This window comes from Sciurus vulgaris, assembly GCF_902686455.1.
Source record: "Sciurus vulgaris genome assembly, chromosome: 5".
NCBI lineage: Eukaryota > Metazoa > Chordata > Mammalia > Rodentia > Sciuridae > Sciurus > Sciurus vulgaris.
This window is the reverse complement of record NC_136465.1, coordinates 121041163-121061981: the sequence shown is the minus strand read 5'-3', so window position 1 is coordinate 121061981 and position 20819 is coordinate 121041163.

The following is a 20819-nucleotide window of genomic DNA, read 5'->3' as shown; positions in this document are numbered from 1 at the left end:
CTTATCTAACCAACCCAAATTACTTCCCAAGGGTCCCACCTCCAAATACCATCATCATATTGGGAATAATGCTTCATCATTTGAATTTAGGGGAGCACAAACACTCAGTCAATAATATAATCCTTCATTTACTTTTAGGAACTTTGTTTATATGCAATGAATTAGTGAATAGATGGGTGTTGCTCCTACCAAAAAAAAAGAACCTACTAGATGTATGATACCCACGGGTCTTGATTTCTGCATGTGGTATTTAAGCAAACCTGCATTACCATTCTTGAGTTAAACTACCTGGAATTGAATGGGTTAAACAGTTTATGCAGTCAAAATTTAAATGTTAAGTGAAACAGAGTGGACATCACTGCTCTTCTGGAAGGAGGGAAGGAGAATCATTATCTTAATGCCCTGGAGCCCATAAGATGAAAGAAAAGCTGAAGCATCAATGATAATGACTTAGTTTCACTTGGAACAGAGCTGGTCTCTTGTTGACAGCTAATCGAAAAGGAGTGGTTTCAGACAAAATGTCGGTGAACATTCTCTGTATGTTTAAGTAGGGTGGGTAGAATTAGGAGGTGCATTGTTATGTTGTTAAGTAATACCTTTGAAGTAGAGCTAGAAATTAAAATGAAATACTTGAGTGAAAGTTATGGTAAATTTTTAATTAGGTCAAAAAAGCCTCAGCACTGGTGTGAGTAGTAATTCTAACACAGCTTTAGCTGAAAGTAAATGATGCGTATTACAGTTAGGGGACCCTTACTAGGGCAGATTTAATATTCAACTTGTGGTTTTGTATGGAACACCAACCTGCCTGTCTCCCAAAGATGTAGTTAACATTACTAATTTCCTTTCCTTGGATCCAACCTTCAAAATTTATACTTCACATGAACAATTAGTCCTCACATTGCCTCAGAACATCAGGTCAAGTTCCTAAATTTTTTTCAAAGCAAATGTATATTTATGAGACATTTAGAAGGCCACATAGAAATGACAAGCAATGGAGATTGGGATTAAAAATTTGAATTTTCAGAGCCTCATCCCATCTCTACAAAATTTTAAATTTCTGTGATTTAAATTCTTTGGCTACAGTATGTATAAAGATCAAATGATCTCATGCTGTGTTTCCATAATTACTTTTCTTTTTATTTATACATATTCTTTCCTCATAAGGATTTAAAGACACTTGCTCTTGAAATGCAATACCAGATAGTATAAAATCTAAAATAAGAAGCTCAAGATGATAAAAGGGGAAATATAAGAAGAAAAGGCAAGATAAAGTCATAATTAAATTCACTTATACAGTGTAGGACACACATTTGTGAGAAGCAGGATACAGATTTTGGAGCTTTGCTTTCTTGTGACCAATATAAACAGACTATCAGCTTCCACAAGGTAAAAACAAATCTAATTCTACAAGGAGCACAATTATTCCTGCACTTAATACCAGAAAGAAATTACCCAACTGCATCTACATAAAGACTCTGTGATATAATGAACCATCACTTAGACTATACCCTGAAAGGCAATATAACACATTTTACACAACAAATTCATCAGAGTCCCTCAGTTGACACAAAGGGAATACGCTGGGGTTTTAAGAAATAATAATACAGAAATTTCTTTACTTTTTCAAAACACAAACTACCAGAGTTGTCCTCCCTGCTTACTCAGACAATATTGCTTGTCAAAAAAGACCCTGAGACTGAAGCCATTGCTAGACTGACTGTCAGCTAGGTTGGCCCTGAAGCAACCACCTCTTATTATCAGTCATGTTTTTCTTCCCTAAGGTTGACAGAATCAAAGGGGGTCAATTCATGGTCACCTCTGCCAAAATTGTTTTCCCTGACAGTCAGATATACAGTGGTCTGAAAGTGTAAATGTGGGCAGACACAGGTATTGTTTTTTTTTTCAAATTCGAGTCTCTTAAAGAAAAATACTATTAGTCAGGGGGTGGGAAAGGTGAAGAAAGAAAACAGAAATTGGGAACTGATCTGGCTGCATTTCTAGACAATGCTTCATCATTGAGAAGCTCAGACTAAAAGTATTATATTGCAGACTTGTGTGTTCTAATAATTAATAGAAATGGCCACAAAAAATATGAGCCATAAACAGATTAAAACGTCAGCTAAATACCTACTTATAGACTAAGTGGGTACCTACTTATAGGCTAAATAGGTAGTACTCAGTAGCTGCCATTGTCCAGGGTCATGGGGTAAACTGTGCTGGCAAACAGGACTTGAATATGAAGATGGAGTTAGGGTATCATAAACCTTCTCACTGAATGGATGACCTTGGGCCCACACTATTGGCCTGAAATGTTGGGACAATGAACAACAATCTGGTTCACTGTATGGAAACTAGAAGGTAAAAGTGATTTCCCTGAAACCAGTCATTAGAAACAATAAGGAAGAGACAAGAGCAGACACTTATAGGACATGGTGGTCCTAAAATCAACAGAATTACTCCTCCCTTCCTGGAGAAGAGGGAAATGTATAAGAAGTGGAGGAGATGGGAATATTCCAATACTCCCTTACACAGAGAGGAATCAGAAGTTTTCTTACCCATGAAAATCAGAGAAGGTGAACAATGCTTTCTAACCAAGTAGAGCCAACTTTATGGATATGCAACCTGTGTAGTGACTCAGGGGCTCATGCTTAGAAGGATTCTGTGTCTGGTTTAATGCTCTGCTTTGCTATTCTGAAAGTCTTGATGATTTTTTTTTTTTTTTAGTCTTGATGATTTTTGAACAGGAACCTGAGCTTTCATTTTGCTCTGAGCCCCACAAATGATGTAGCTAGCCCTGCAAACAAGAATTAAGATAACAGTAACATGGAAGAAAGTGACAGTGAACTGGAGCAAAAATTTTCAAGATATGAGAGAAGCTGACACCAGGGTCAGTGGATGACAGCAAGCAAAGAAGCAGTGGTTTATATAATCTGATGGCATGAACGTCAAAGTTAGTTGTGAGGATGAGGTAGGAAGACGGAAAAGAAAAGTGCCACACACAACCCGTCTCACATTCAGACTCAGTTGTTTGAGTTAAGATTAAGGAAGAAAAACAACCAGTGTTTGAGAGAGCTGCAGGGAAAACAAGTCTTCAAGGGAGAGTGGCTGTGTGTGTGTGTGTGTGTGTGTGGTGTGTGTGTGTGTGTGTGTGTGTGTGTGTGTGTGTTCATGTGCATGCATGAATCTGTCTGTCCTGATATCCAGAGAGAACAAAAGAGAGGCATTTTGAAGTTTTAAATCAGTAAAAGTTTACATAAAACAAAGGTGGTATAAAATAGATGGTGCACACAAGAATAATAGCCCTGTAAAGACGGTAGGCCAGGGGTCTCCCTGGTCTTCTGAGATGACATTTTTTGACCATCTGAACTTGAAGGGCTGGGAGATACATTAGGAAGCGCCTGGGGGACAACTAAGAAAGTCTGATCCTCCTGATTTATGGAGAGCTTTCTCTCTGCACCTCCCTTGGGCCACGTCTTTTTTCTGGCCATTATAAAAGCAAATCAGAATGGAAACAATATTTGACCCAGTTGTCCCCCTCCTTGGTTTATATACAAAGGACTTAAAAATCAGCATACTTCAGAGACACAGCCACATCAATGTTTATAGTAGATAAATTCACAATAGCTAAATTATGGGACCAACCTAGGTGCCCTTCAACAGAAAATGTAGTATAGCTATACACATAGGAATATTACTCAGCCTTAAAGAAGAATGAAATGATGGCATTTGCTGGTAAATGACTGAAACTGGAGAATATAATGCTAAGCGAAATGAGCCAATCCCAAAGAACCAAAGGTTGAATTTTTTTCTGATATGCAGATGCTAATTCATGATAATGCAGGGTGTGGGGCAGTGAAGAATAGAGGAACTTTGGATTAGATGGAGGAGAGTGAAGGGAGGGAGAGAGTATGCGGGGAGGAAGGATAATAGAATGCATCAGACATTATTGCCCTGTGTGCATATATGATTACATGACTGGTGTGATTCTACATCATATACGACCAGAAGAATACATACTCCATTTATGTATGATATGTCAAAATCCATTCTACTGTTATGTATAACTAATTAGAACAAATAAAATTTATTTTGAACTGAAAAAAAAAAAACTAGGAAATCTTACCATATGTGACAACAAAAATGAACTTCGAAGACATGATGCTAGGTGAGACTGAGCCAGTCACAGAAGGACAAATACTGCATGACTCCATTCACGTGAGGTTCTTGAGACACACAGAGACAGAAAATAAAGTGGTTTCAGAGGCTGGAAGTGGAGAGGGGGGAGATGATGGGATGCTGTTCAAGGGGTGTGATGTTTCACTTTACAAGCCGAATAAGTTCTGGCCAACTGCTGCACAATATTGCGCCTACAGTTAACAATACTCCATTGAGTACTTAAAATGTGTTAGGAGGGTAGATCTCAAGCTAGTGTTCTTATCACAATAAAGAAAAAAAATTTTATATAAAAAATAGAAATCAATTAAATTATGAGACACCTAGAATGAAAGAGAAAAAAAATATTTTCAGGAGATTCAATTCTTAAAAAAAAAAAAGGAAGATAAAAAGTACAAGAAAAAAGATCAAAAATAAAAATCAGAATTCTAAAGATCAAAGATTTTAAGTTTTAAATAAGGTTGAATAGATAAGATTTGAAACCAAATAGAAAAAAAAAAAAACAGTAGGATGAAAGATTAACTCCTCCCCACATTGTTTTACTGGTTTATTTATTGCTCAAAACTAAAAAATGGTTAACATTGGACTGAAGCAGCCATCAAGTAATTTAATCATTCTTCTCCCCACCACAGGAAAGAGGTGATATTTTGTTTTCATTGGTACTTCGGTGTCAAAAATAAATAAAATAAAAACAAGCAAAGTAAATAAAACAAGTAAATAAAAACAATAAAACAAAACTAAAAATACCAATAAAAAAATTAGGCACACCCACTAAGTTTCCAAAAGATGGGTTTGTTACTTCTTCTCCTGCTCCAAAACAACTCAGCTCCATCTGACTCGTTAACGGGAACACTTACTAGCAACCTAATCAAGGCAGAAGATCTTACTTTTTTTTTTCAAAAGCACTATCTTTGCAAATACAAATATAAATGAGATATGGATGAATGATTTGGGATGTTTGGCTATTTGGAAGAATAGAGAGATGAAAAGAGGTACACATCTTTAATTCAGTATAGTCTAAGCTCTTTATGCCTCCTCATTCTTCTCCAGACTCTGTGAATGCTTGTGCAATTTTATTTACATTAATGGACTTGGATGTTAAGGTTGTAAGAATCCTTTAATAGCATGGAAATAAACCATCACATTCCACACTGATATTATCTCTCAATTTTCTTCTCTCCTTCAATGAAATTCTCTAAGCCATACATTCTGTATACTATTTGTAGATAACTGCTTTATAGTTCAATGTACTGCGTTGTTTTGTTCCATGACTCTCATGCTATTACCTTGATTTTAGTTTCAGCATTTTCCTTTATCAGAGATCCAGTTTATTGATCATAGTTTCTGTCAAGGTCATTTATTCCTGAAAGTTCAAATGGGCACCACCTCAGACTGAAGACACATCCTTACATCTACAGCAAGCAGCTGCAGCCTTTTTTAACATTTTTGTTTTGCTCTTGATCTTATTGCTGGAGAAATTCCAACATCATTCTTAAGTCTCCTGGTGAATTCCTCAGTCATTTCCTTTTCCTTTTCCTCTCCTTTCCACATGATGCAGCACTCATCTCAGCTCTTAAACCATATCATCATTTATTTTCACTTTATGACTAAATGTCCAGTAATGGCAGAAAGACAGATTTTTAAGACCTTGTTGTTCAAATCTCACATGAGTCCTGAAAATTCAGGTTTGTTTTAACTCTTCAGCACATGAAATTACCCTGTTTACTTTGAAAGCAAACAGGTTTTGAAGAGTAACTTCTAAAATTTTGTCAAAATCAAAAAATGGTAGAATTCCATTCTTGAAATGAAAACAAGGGGATTTCCCATTTTCCTGACTTTCTGAGCTTTTGTCCTTAACAATATTTTAGGCTACAAATAGTATCAAACATGTCTTTGAACACTCCCACTCCAATCTCAAATCAACTATGTTTAGTATCACTTCATTACATTTTACAGTCAATACCACCATTACAGACTTGATTAAGTGAACTCCACTGGGTTCTATAACATTAATTATAGCTGCACAACTTCTGCAATCATGAGAGGATATCCATTATGTATGACTCCATCCACAGAAGGAGAAACCACTATTTGGTGTTTTCAGAGGAGATCTGTAGAACCTGTTGACCTCTGCAAATACAACCTATTTGAGGAATACATCTTATAACATAAAGCTTTGTGGAACCACTTTACCCCATAAAGATGAGAACAGCAAAAGCAATGTGTTCTAGTGCTATTGAGCCCCTTATTGACTCTTGCATCCTATTTCAATTTTGCCCAATTCTATAATAAATAGCTTTCCCCCCAGATTAACCATTATTCAATAAATGCTTATTAAACAGCAACTATATTACTTACTTTTCTGTTTAAAATATACAAAGATAATGCCCCAATCTCAAAAAGGTTTTATAAACTGTAGTGTCAATTTGTACAAAAAATATGTATCAGGTTTGTGATATAGCCAATGAAGCAAAAAATATATACACTCATGAATAAAAGAGTTCTTGAGCTCTCGGAGCAGAGCCAGCCACAAGTCCCCAAGCCAGTGGAGACCTCCGACATGCAAGCAGTTTCTGGGACCAGGGCTGGGCACCCAGAGACCTCTCCAAGCAGCCTTGTCCCCCTCCAGCTGCAGGCTTTATCCATGGGGTGATCCAAGATGGAGGACTAGAGGGTGACTGCATCTCCAGTCGCTCCAGAACCCAGGATTCAAGAAGGGGAGGCATTGAGACACTCGGACTAAAATAGAACCACGGCGTGAGTCTCCCCTACCCAGCAAAGCTCAGCTGGGCGGCAGGCCCGGATTCGAGTGGCTTATTAGAGTAGGACAGGGCAGATAGAGTCTCCCCCAGGCAGCTCTGTGCAGTCTGGCGGTGGGCTCCTCCCACAGGGACAGATCCTCCAGCCTTGCGGAGCAGGCCCCCCAGTGAGAGCCCTTCTGCACAGAAGCAGTGTGGCCAGCTCCGGCCCGCCCGGGCCAGCTCCGGCCCACCCCGCTGCCAGCTCCGGCTGGCCTGCAGGTTGCTTCAGTGAACAGCACAGGGCGTCAGGGACTTCCCCAAGCAGCCCAGCCCCCTCCGGCGAGAAGCGCCTCTCTAGGCTAGCTTTCTTGGGGCAAACCGCCCAGTGAGAGCCTGTTTACACAGAGCCAGCCACAAGTCCCCAAGCCAGTGGAGACCTCCGACCTGCAACCAGCCTCTAGGACCAGGGCTGGGCAGCAAGAGACCTCTCCAGGTCTCTCTCCCTGGAACCAGTACTGGGCTAGGGGCAGCGTTCTTTGGAAGCACTGCACTATCAAATTAATCCAAGACTTCTGGCTACTGAAGGCTGGTAGGTGATACACTGGAAATCTACAGGGACACTATAAGCCAATAGAGGAAATCTACAATATCACAGAGTCCCACTGAAATCTGACCAATATGAGAAAACAAGGGAAGAAAATGTCTGAAACAAACCTAGATACTATATCAATAAAACCCAATGACAGCACAGCAGAAGAAATGTCTGAAAGGGAGTTCAGAATGTACACAATTAAAACAATCAGGGAAGCAAACGAGGAGATGAAAGAACAAATGCAGGCATTAAATGAACGCACCAATCAACAGTTAAAAGAGCAAATAAGGGAAGCAAAAGAACATTTCAATAAAGAGTTAGAGATATTGAAAAAAAAAAACCAAACAGAAATCCTTGAAATGAAGGAAACAATAAACCAAGTTAAAAACGCCATAGAAAGCATAACCAATAGGATAGATCACCTGGAAGACAGAACCTCAGATATTCAAGACAAAATATTTAATCTTGAAAACAAGGTTGACCAAACAGAAAAGATGGTAAGAAAGCATGAACACAATCTACAAGAATTATGGGATATCATGAAGAGGCCAAATTTAAGAATTATTGGGATTGAGGAAGGCTTAGAGAAACAAACCAAAGGAATGAACAATCTACTCAATGAAATAATATCAGAAAATTTTCCAAATCTGAAGAATGAAATTGAAAACCAAGTACAAGAGGCTTATAGGACTCCAAATATGCAAAATTACAACAGACTTACACCAAGGCACGTTATAATGAAAATATCTATCATTCAAAATAAAGATAGAATTTTAAAGGCCGCGAGAGAAAAGAATCAAATTACATTCGGGGGAAACCAATAAGAATGTCAGCAGATTTTTCAATCCAGACCCTAAAAGCTAGAAGGGCCTGGAACAACATTTACCAAGCCCTGAAAGAAAATGGATGGAACCAAGAATTTTATACCCAGCAAAACTTACTTTCAGATTTGACGATGAGATAAGATCCTTCCATGATAAACAAAAGCTAAAGGAATTTACAAAAAGAAAGCCGGCATTACAGAACATTCTCAGCAAAACATTCCATGAGGAACAGATGAAAACCAACGATGCAAATCAGCAACGGGAGGAACTAGCCTAAAGGAATAGCCAAATAAAGGAGAAACCAAATCATGTCAAAAAACAAGAATGGGTCCAATGACTGGGAATACAAATCATATCACAATAATAACCATGAATGTTAATGGCCTGAATTCATCAATCAAAAGACATAGACTGGCAGATTGGATTAAAAAGAAAAATACAACAATATGCTGCCTGCAAGAGACTCATCTCATAGAAAGAGATACCCATAGACTAAAGGTGAAAGGATGGAAAAAAAAATACCATGAACACAGACACAACAAAAAAGCTGGAGTATCCATCCTCATTTCAGATAATGTGGACTTCAAGCCAAAACTAGTCAGAAGGGATAAAGAAGGACATTACATACTGCTTAAGGGAAGCATAAATCAGCAAGACATAATAATCATAAATATCTATGCCCTGAACATTGGTTCATCCATGTACGCCAAACAAATCCTTCTCAATTCCAGAAATCAAATAGACCACAACACAATAATACTAGGTGATTTTAACACACCTCTCTCACCGCTGGATAGATCATCCAAACAAAAATTGAATAAAGAAACCATAGATCTCAATAACACAATCAACAATTTAGACTTAACGGACATATATAGAATATACCATCCAACAAAGAAGAATTACACTTTCTTCTCAGCAGCACATGGATTCTTCTCTAAAATAGACCATGTTTTATGCCACAAAGCTACTGTTAGCAAATACAAGAAGATAGAGATACTACCTTGTACTCTATCAGATCATAATGGACTGAAATTAGAAATAAATGACAGAATAAAAAACAGAAACTTCTCCAATACTTGGAGATTAAATAATACACTATTATACAATGAATGGATAACAGAAGACATCAGGAGGGAAATGAAAAAATTCTTAGAAGTAATGAGAACAAAGACACATCATATCAAAATCTCTGGGACACTATGAAAGGAGTACTGAGAGGAAGGTTTATTTCATGGGGCGCATTCAAGAAAAGTAGTAGAAATCAACAAATAAACGACTTAACATTACAGCTCAAAGCCCTAGAAAAAGAAGAGCAGACCAACACCAAAAGTAGTAGAAGACAGGAAATAGTTAAAATCAGAGCCGAAATCAACGAAATTGAAACAAAAGAAACCATCGGAAAAATTAACAAAATAAATAGTTGGTTCTTTGAAAAAATAAACAAAATTGATAAACCCTTAGCCACGCTAACAAAGAGAAAGAGGGAGAAAACTCAAATTACTATAATTCAGAATAAACAAGGAAATATCACAACAGACACGAGTGAAATACAAAATATAATTAGAAGCTATTTTGAAAATCCAACAAAACAGAAAACCTCGAAGACATCAACAAGTTTCTAGAGACATATGAATTACCTAAACTGAACCAGGAGGACATACACAACTTAAATAAATCAATTTCAAGCAATGAAATAGAAGAGGTCATCAAAAGCCTACCAACAAAGAAAAGTCCGGGACCAGATGGGTTCTCAGCCGAGTTCTACAAAACCTTTAAAGAAGAGCTCATTCCAATACTTCTCAAAGTATTCCATAAAATAGAAGAGGAGGGAACCCTCCCAAACTCATTCTATGAAGCCAATATCACCCTGATACCTAAACCAGACAGAGATACATTGAGGAAAGAAAATTTCAGACCAATATCCTTAATGAACATTGACGCAAAAATTCTCAACAAAATTTTAGCAAATCACATACAAAAATATATTAAAAAGATAGTGCACCACAATCAAGTGGGTTTTATCCCAGGGATGCAAGGTTGGTTCAACATCCAGAAATCAATAAATGTCATTCACCATATCAACAGACTAAAAGTTGAGAATCACATGATTATTTCAATAGATGCAATAAAAGCATTCGATAAAATACAGCATCCCTCTATGCTCAAAACTCTAGAAAAAATTGGGGTAGTGGGATCATTCCTTAATATTGTGAAGGCCATCTATGCTAAGCCCATGGCCAATATCATTCTAAATGGTGAAAAACTGAAAGCATTCCCCCTAAAAACTGGAACAAGGCAGGGATGCCTTCTTTCACCACTTCTATTCAACATTGTCCTTGAGACTCTAGCCAGAGCAATTAGACAAACCAAAGAAATTAAAGGGATACGAATTAGAAAAGAAGAACTCAAACTATCCCTGTTCACTGATGACATGATTATATATTTAGAGGAACCTGGAAATTCCACCAGAAAACTCTTAGAACTCATAAGTGAATTCAGTAAAGTAGCAGGTTACAAGATCAATGCTCATAAATCCAATGCATTTTCATACATAAGTGATGAATCTTCAGAAAGAGAAATTAGGAAAACTACCCCATTCACAATAGCATCAAAAAAAATAAAATACTTGGGAATCAATCTCACAAAACAGGTGAAAGACCTCTACAATGAGAACTATAGAACACTAAAGAAAGAAATTAAAGAAAATCTTAGAAGATGGAAAGATCTCCCATGTTCATGGATAGGAAGAATTAATATTGTCAAAATGGCCATACTACCAAAAGTGCTATATAGATTCAATGCAATTCCAATTAAAATCCCAATGATGTACCTTACAGAAATAGAGCAAGCAATTATGAAATTCATCTGGAAGAATAAGAAACCCAGAATAGCTAAAGCAATCCTCAGTAGAAAGAGTGAAGCAGGGTGTATCGAAATACCAGATCTTCAACTCTATTACAAAGCAATAGTAACAAAAACAGCGTGGTATTGGTACCAAAATAGACAGGTAGATCAATGGTACAGAATAGAGGGCATGGACACAAACCGAAATAAATACAATTTTCTCATACTAGACAAAGGGGCCAAAAATATGCAATGGAGAAAAGATAGCCTCTTCAACAAATGGTGCTGGGAAACCTGGAAAACCATATGCAACAGAATGAAATTAAACCCCTATCTCTCACCCTGCACAAAACTCAATGCACAATGGATCAAGGACCTCGGAATCAGACCAGAGACCCTGCATCTTATAGAAGAAAAAGTAGGTCCAAACCTTCAACTTGTTGGCTTAGGATCAGACTTCCTTAACAGGACTCCCATAGCACAAGAAATAAAAGCAAGAATCAACCACTGGGACAGATTCAAACTAAAAATCTTTCTCTCAGCAAAGGAAACTATCAGTAATGTGAAGAGAGAGCCTACAGAGTGGGAGAAAATCTTTGCCACTCATACTTCAGATAGAGCGCTAATATCCCGAATCTATAAAGAACTCAAAAAACTCTACACCAAGAATACAAATAATCCAATCAACAAATGGGGCTAAAGAAATGAACAGACACTTCACAGAATAAGATGTACAAGCAATCAACAGATCTATGAAAAAATGTTCAACATCTCTAGTAATAAGAGAAATGCAAATCAAAACTACCCTAAGATTTCATCTCACCCCAATTAGTATGGCGATTATCAAGAACATAAGCAACAATAGGTGTTGGCGAGGATGTGGGGAAAAAGATACACTCACACATTGCTGGTGGGGTTGCAAACTAGTGCAGCCACTCTGGAAAGCAGTATGGAGATTCCTCAGAAAGCTTGGAATGGAACCACCATTTGACCCAGCTATCCCACTCCTTGGCCTATACCCAAAGGACTTAAAATCAGCATACTATAGAGATACAGCCACATCAATGTTCACAGCTGCTCAATTCACTATAGCCAGATTGTGGAACCAACCCAGATGCCCTTCAGTTGATGGATGGATAACGAAACTGTGGCATATATATATACAATGGAATATTACTCCGCCATGAGAAATGACAAAATTATGGCATTTGCAGGCAAATGGATGAATTTGGAGGATATCATGCTAAGTGAGATAAGCCAATCTCAAAAAACTAAAGGCCGAATGATCTCACTAATAAGCGGATGAGGACATATAAGTGGGGGGGGGGGTAGGAGGGGTAAGTGTTAGGGTTAGGGTTAGGTTTAGGCTTAGGGATAAGGAGGGTGATAAGAATGGAGGAAGAAAGGATTGTATAGAAGGAACAAAGGGGTGGGAGGGGAGGGGGGAAGGGAAAAAAATAACAGAATGAATCAAACAACATTGCCCTATGTAAATTTATGATTTTTAATTACAATAAAAAAATAAATTTAAAAAAAAAAGAGTTCTTGAAACCCAATATTATCTCTTGGTTTCTGTTACTAGCCACATAGTAAGAGTTCACATTTATATTCAGTTCTGGGGTGGATTCATTGAACAAGTAATCTAGATATCCAAGACTACTTGAATTCCATGATAGTGACCCTCCATATGATTAACTCATTCCTTCACAGATTTGGGGTTTTCTGCTTGTAGAAACATTCTGAACAGAGGAGGTGGTAGAAGCAAAGAAATTAATTGAGAAGACTCAAAATATCAGAACAAGAGAAATATGTAAAATATGTAGCTAGAAAACATTTCAGTATTGTGTGTGTGTGTGTGTACTTCCTATAGAAATCCCCAGACCCATATGACTTGATACATTTGATATGTTACAAATAATTTTTGGGATAGCTGAGTTTAAATCTATATATATATAGAGAGAGAGATGATAGATACATAGATAAATAGATGATAGATAGATAGATGATAGATAGATAGATAGATAGATAGATAGATAGATAGATAGATAGATAGATATTAGATATAGATATATAGAGACAGGGTCTTGCTGAGTTGCTTAGAGCCTCACTAAGGTGCTGAGGCCCTAATCCTCCTGCCTCAGCCTCCCAAGCCTCTGGGATTAAGGAGTGCCATCTGAATCATGTAGGTATGGTTCTTGGTTTAGTCAATAGTGTGTCCTCACTATGGATTTATAATCTCTCTACAACCAAGGACACATGAAACCAGAGATTTGGTCCTCCTTTCGACTCTCCACATCTTCTTATAAGTCATCCTCTTTGTTCCTGACCAAAGTAGACCTAATATTGAATCAAAGCTGCCCTTTTCTTTACTGGTTATGGGTTTAGACTCTGAATTTACTTGATTGTGATAAGATCCCTAACTTGTAAAAATGCCATTACTACTATTAATATTGTTTCTCTTTTACTTTATCAGTTATTCTTTTTCTTTAAATTTGCTTTCTAAATACAATGCCAAAATCAGGGTTTAAAGTGAGAGATCATTTTATTTCCACAAAAAGAAAGCAACATATTTTTTTCTTCTTTCTGTAGAACCCATATTTATCTGACATGTGGTTTTCAGTCTTGTGGCTTCTAAACCTAGGCAAACACTCTTCAATTTTTACATTAAAAATCTTGTGACATGATTTGTAACCATGACAGCAGCCATGACAGTGACCTCTCTAGGTTGCAAAGAGAAATGTTTTCTCTGCTGCTGGTCAGCAGGGAAAAACATTAACCCTTTCTTCCTCATCATATGAGAATCACAGTAACTGAGAGAATTGGCTTCCCAAGTCAATAGGCAACTTAAGCCATAACATTCTAGGACGAGTTCACATGTAACATGAAGAGAGCTGTTTCTTTCTATATGTTGATCAAAGGGCAAAAAGCTATTTCATCTATTCATCTTGTCTCAGATGAACAAAAGACAAAAAAGAATTTCAGACATATTGTATGTATTTCTGACATATGATCTTTTCCCCCAGGAGCTGTCTTATACATTAAACACAAAATTACTTTAAACGAAAGTGTTAGGACAGTCTCTTCAAGGAAGGACATGTGCTTATTCTGCATTTTTTTCCAAATGTAAAAACCATCACCTCTCTACAGACTCATCATGAAGAACTCTTGAGAAATGCTCTTTCTAGTATAAGTTTCTGATATGTCATCAACAATACCTCATCCCACGTGTCAGACTTCATTAGGTGCACTTGTCCATAGAGAGTTTTCAAGAGGAATGTGCAAAATACCCTGAGATTCACTGAGTTATAGTAACCATAGCCATCCCTCAAACCAAGCAACCTACATCTGAAATATAGGCAAATACTGTCTCCTCCAGGGCAACACAAAGAATCTGTAGCCCAATAACAATCAAGAACATGCCTGTGGACTCTTGGAGGTCTTTGTACTCAACAATGTGCTTTCTCTTAGTGACATCTCATTACAGATAAATTTATTTGACAAAGTGGCAACAGGATCATACTAAGAAAGAAAGTCTTTTGGCTCAGTATTTTCTGAATTTGCCATATTAGAAGAAGACCATTAAAGAATACAGAATTCCAAGCCAAAGCTGAGATCCACAGAATCAAAATCTATAAGGGGGTGTGTGATGATGGGTGTTTTTTGTTTGTTTGTTTGTTTTTTTAATCAAAGGTCTCTTATGGTCTTAAATTCAAGCAAGAACGGGAAGCACTGTTTTAGGTCATTCAGCAGAGTCCAATGAGAGTGAATCATTGACTATCAAATAAACATCAAATCCATTAACCCATTGTCAAGGCCTGCTGCCATCTGACACTGCCTTTCCTTTAAGATGAGGACAGGTATAAAATCAAAGTACTGATTCTATAAGAAGGAAAGAAAACATAGGGAAGGGGTTTCCAGTTCTAACTGATAGGTGGGAAGAAGCACAAGGGAGGACTTCTAGGAGAGGAAAAACCAATCGGACAAAGAATACTTCACACAGTGCCAAGAGTCAGAGGTGTAATAGGGCAAAGAAAATTCAAATTGCACCTAAAGCAAAGAATCTAGATTGCCAGGAAATGAATGGAAATAGAGATCATCGTGCTAAGTAAAATAAGCCAGACTCAGAAAATCAAGGGTTGACTGCTCTCTCATATGTGAAAGCTAGAGCAAAATAAACAATAATAAAAGTCAGTGGCATACATATGGAAGATTAGTGGAGTAGAAGGAGAACGAGAAGGAGGGAGAAAGGACAGGAAAGGTGAGCAAGCACAGAACAAACTTAACAATTAAGAACATTACATGCATATATAGATATACCACAGATAATTTCAATCAAAGTACCAACCAAATATAAATAAATAAGGGAGGAAAGGAAGATCAGTAGTGTAGAGGAAGGAGAGTAGGGGAAGGGAGGAGGGAAATAAAAGGGGGGAGTAGGAATGGAAATCAAATTTCTTGTATGAATGATTTTATCAAAATAAACCCAACTACTATACATAACTATAATGTTTTAATAAAATTAAAAATAAATAAATGGACTAAAAAGTTGATTCCTCCCCACCTCCCCCTCCCAAAAAAAAAAAAGAAAAAGAAAAAGGAATCTGGAAATAGCACTTCAAAAGAAATCTTTGAAGGTAATGAGAATGGGTTACCTTTTTAAGTGAAAGCTTTAATAGAAGCATTCTTATATTTTAAGGGTATCCTGTGGATGATGTTAAGCTTACTTCCATTTTTCCAGAGGATGAATTAGCAACACCATGAAAGTGGACTCTGCTCTATATAAAGAAGTATCTCCTACAGGATCTAACAATGAGAAACTGACTGCCCCTGGTTTTATTAAGAAGAAACAGAGATAGAGACATGTGCATGTTTGAAACCACGTTTCTATGTCAGGTAGCAGCTCAGCCCACATGACCTCCTGAGTCTTCCCAGCTCACAGCTATATCACCAGACAATTCTTAAACAAGAATGCTGACATGAGATTGCTCTGCCCTCTGCCTCTCTCTCTCTCTCTCTCTCTCTCTTTCTCTCTCTCTCTCTCTCTCTCTCTATATATATATATATATATATATATACACACACACACACACACACACACACAGATTTATGAAGATAAATACTACATTTGAATATTGCAAACTTCTACTTATTCTGGTTAAGACATAGTTAAGGGAGAATTAATTTATTTCTCAAATAACAAAATACACATGAGCTAAAACTCTTCTAAAAATAAATAATTCCATATTTCTTCAAAATTCAAGAGGTACTTCCAAACTTTGCAAGGCCTCACAATTTTCTCTTTCATACATCATAGCACTTACAGCATTATATCATATTTTATCTGTTTACTTTCCCAAATAGACTATTAGCCCCTTTAAAAAAAAAGGGGGCTTCTATTCATCTCAGCATCTCCATGTCCAACGCATTGCCTGACACAATGGAGGCTCATAGTGAATTAATGAGTCAATCTCCTCGCAAACACACATTTTTTTTTTAGTTGTGGCATTCTTAGCACATTTGTAACAGAACAAGATAAGTTTAATGTAATGGTATTGACACAATTGTTCATTTTCTTTACCTCAACAACCTAGTTTTCATTTTTTTTTTTTTCTGTATGATTCAAAGGATGAGATTCTCTTACATTGAAATCTCAAGTTTCTGATCCAAACCTTGCCTCACTCTTATTTTTATTATTAGTAGTTTTTTTAAAGTTGACTCTTAGCTGTTGCTTATAATCAGCCAGGTGAAGTTAAATTACAAGCCCAGTTAAGTGTGAGTATCTGTAAGTGACTCTGTGCTGGGCATGCATAAAGCTTCAACAACCTTTCCCTGGCACTCTGATAAGTTCTCTGAGGGATGATCAGGTCTGTTCATTTGTTGATGCTATCTGATATTTGATTGACTAGGCCATTCACACTCCTTATCTGGCTTGTTTGTTTGCATATTCTGCAAGCTTAGCCAGGATCAAACTCTGTGTCAAGCCCATTTAATAATTTCAAAAGTTCAATTTACTTCCAGCTTACTATTTGTGTGGGAGTTTTGTGGGATTTTTTCCCCCTAATGATATAAAGTAGTTTACACAGGAGCTAAATGATCACAGGCCTTCTTCACATCTCTGCAGTCACCTATCTTACTAGTATCCTCATTATCCTAAACAGAAGGAGATACAGGGCTTAATTTTCTAAATATATTTGCCTTGGCTTTCTTGTGGATAGGTGCTGAGACTTGCCATAGTACCATTGAAGTTTAGTTTTTCTTCTTGAAAACTTTATTATCCCCTATACATTTAAATATTATTAATAATACTAGACTTCCTCTATATGCTGAGCATGGTACCAAGTGATGGAGTGATAAATAACAGCAACTATAAATCCTTATACTCCTAAAGCACTAAATGATACTTTGGCATTACTTACATGGAATGAAAATTATTTAGAAGCACACAAAGTCAAATTAACATGTTTCATGACCCTCTCTGTATATCAGGCATAACCTCCCAAGTTTAAAACAAAGGTTTCAGATGGAGGAAGACACAGATAAAGGAAAGCATAGAACTTCATGAGAATCTGTTGGGACAGTCCACCAGTGTAGGTAAAGTACATTGACCATGAAGTGATGAAACAGTAAAATCCCTAAATCATCATTGCTAGAGAGAAGATTAGAAGTGATAGGTGAGCCACCTGTGAAAGAATTCATTATCAAGCCATAGAAAGAGGCACTTTGTGCCTCTTTGACAATGGCATGAAAAAAGATAGTTACAGACCTAGTCAAAAGGACAATATCCATTCCAAGAACCACCTTCAACTTTGTTTTAGCCACATATTGAGGTCTTTATATGTGCCAAGCACTAAGCTAAGCAACTAGCATACATTTTATTTGATCCACCCTAAATGTCTCAATTTTACTGATAAGGAAACTGAGGAACTGAGACGTAAAGTAATTCACCCAAGGTCTCCACATTCCTAAATGACAGAGTCAGCCTATAAATCCTGATTTCTCCTTGAAAAATGTACACTTTGCACTACTGTGCCAGACTTCTAAACAAGTAAAGTAGGCAGTTGGCATTCTGTGAGCCTATCTGAAAGGACTACCTCCCTAGAATCCAACTTATTGTTTTGAACTTTGAACCCTTTAAGATGCGATGAATAAAAATTTAATAATAATAGAAAGGGCTGCAAGAAAAAAATGTATCTCTAAGTAGCATAAGACTGAATTCTCTCAATTGGGATTTCATGCCCAAAATTGCAAATTTCAGGCAAGCTGCACCACTTCTTGATGACATCTTAGAAAAGCATAGCTCTTCCCAGCGTACAACACATATTCTCCAAACATACTATCCTTATGTTGTATAAAAACAATGGACTAATTCTGGGAAATCAGGGCTTAGCAGCTTCTGCTGGACCTCATTCAGCCCCACAGAGGATCCTACTTAATTACATGAGTTTTAATTTCCCTTTAGTTTTATGGTGTTTGTCATGACTTTATAGTTTGACAATTCAACTCTATAGCTTGTGCAATTTTTCTCTAGGACAATATTTTAGAATTTGCTAGAATTTTGTCTTCCATCTAATATCCTTCTTCCAAGAAGTGTTGATGACCCTGTGTAGAAATTTGATTTAATTAGTCATATCCACAAACACTATTGTTTGTAAGAAACATAGATTCAATTCATTTTTATACAAATTAGCACTTTGTTCAAATACTTGTGTAATAGTTTTTTTAAGTACAATCATAATCCTTATGAAGCCAACATCCCATGCAAGCACATAAATAAACATTAGTTCACTTTTTACAAGGCATTAACTGTGCTTGATTTCAGGGGACTCTCACTTTATTCTAGTCCCCAGATTTTATTCTGGCCCTCTCCTACCTGAACATGCTGGGAGAGGGACTGGCACTCCTCACAAAGGGTATATGGGCTACAGACCTCCTGGCTGAAGATCTTTGCAAGCATTTTGTCTAAGCTAAGATCCACTCAATGTCTACCACAGAAAATTTCTCAATGTTTGTTTTCTTCTCTACATGGCAGAAACACAAAATTTGAACCAGCATTTCTTTTCTAAAGTAGAATGGAAGCACTGATTTCTGTATTACAGTTGACATTTCTGTTCTCTGACTCAACTGGAGAATCATTAAGTATTCACCCAGTAACTGTCATTCAAGTCCTGGAATGTGGGGGGTACTGTCCTTGGTGCTGAAAACATAACCTACAAAGACCAAGTCTCTGCCCATGAAGAGTTTATATTCTAATAAAGGGATTAAAAGACAAACATATACTATGTCAAATGATGATAAATACTGTGCAAAAAAACATAAAATAGGATAAGGAAGCTAGGTAGTAGGAGTAGGGCTGCTGTTTTTAAAAGGCAATCAGGAAAGTCTCACTGAAATGCAAGCAGAGACCCAGTGGGTGCAAAGTGGACCTCCCACAAAGATGTTTTCAGGCAAGAGCATGCCCAGAGATTCAGAGGGATATCAGGAAAACCAGTGTAGCGAAAGTGCAGTAAACAAGGAGCAATATGTCAGTAGGAAAGGTCTAAAAAGTTGTGGGACTCTTACCAGTTCTCTATGATCTTGTAAATATTTAAAAGAGGACAGTAGGAAATTTGCTGACATCTACATTGAATTTGAATTGTGAGGATGATAATTAAATTTTGATGACCATGCAATGAAGAAGAAAAAACCTTAAATTGGTTGGATAATGTATGGGAGTAAAGTAGTAAAGAGTTATATGATACATTGAAAGGAAAACAGGTCATAAATAATTAGGTCAACAGTCATTAATTAAGTACCTACATTGTGTCAAAATGCCAAAAAAAAAAAAATCCAGTATAACATACTGCTTTCTCCATAGGGCTTAGAAATTCCTGCCTAATAAAAGCATCCTATGACTAATCCCTTTTGGTATGAAGGAGGTAACATTTATAATGGGTCATGTGGTATGATTGGAATAAATAAGTTGCATATAAAGTGGTCAGTGATTGACAATCAGATGTGCAATAGGTTCTCAACATGATAGTAATTTGATTGTTTTTTTGAAGTGAAATATTCTTCTCCTTTTAAATATTGTTTTTAGCTACCAAATAAATCCAATTAAAAATGTGAACACCAAGACTTTTATTATCCACCTTTTGACAATTTTTATAATTTACAAATTACACCCCCCAGAAGAAAATAATGTGTATTCGATGTATCTATAGAAATAAAAGAAACTACCCTAAAGCTTGGTGGCTTAAAACAACAATTTATTATCATCTTCATCTCCCAGTCTCTGCATGTTTGCAGGGCTCAACCAGGGCAGCTCTCACTTGAAATTTCTCATGAGTTGCAGTCAATTGGCAGCAGAGACTGGATTCATTTGAGGTCTTGAATGGGCTGGTTATCTAAGATGCTCCCTCACATCCCTGTCCACTGCTGATGATTACTGGATTGTAACTCAGCTAGAGTTGTCAACTAAAGCTCTTACACATGACCTCTGCATGCAGGCTCTTACAGGGAGTGTCCCAAGTGTGAGAGTTCCAAGAAGTCCAGGCAGATAGGAAAGCCTTCTTATTGGTGAGTTTCAGAAGTTCTGATCATTTCTGCTATATTATACTAGTAGAGAAGATCACTAAAATCCATCCATGTTCAAAGGTAGGGAAC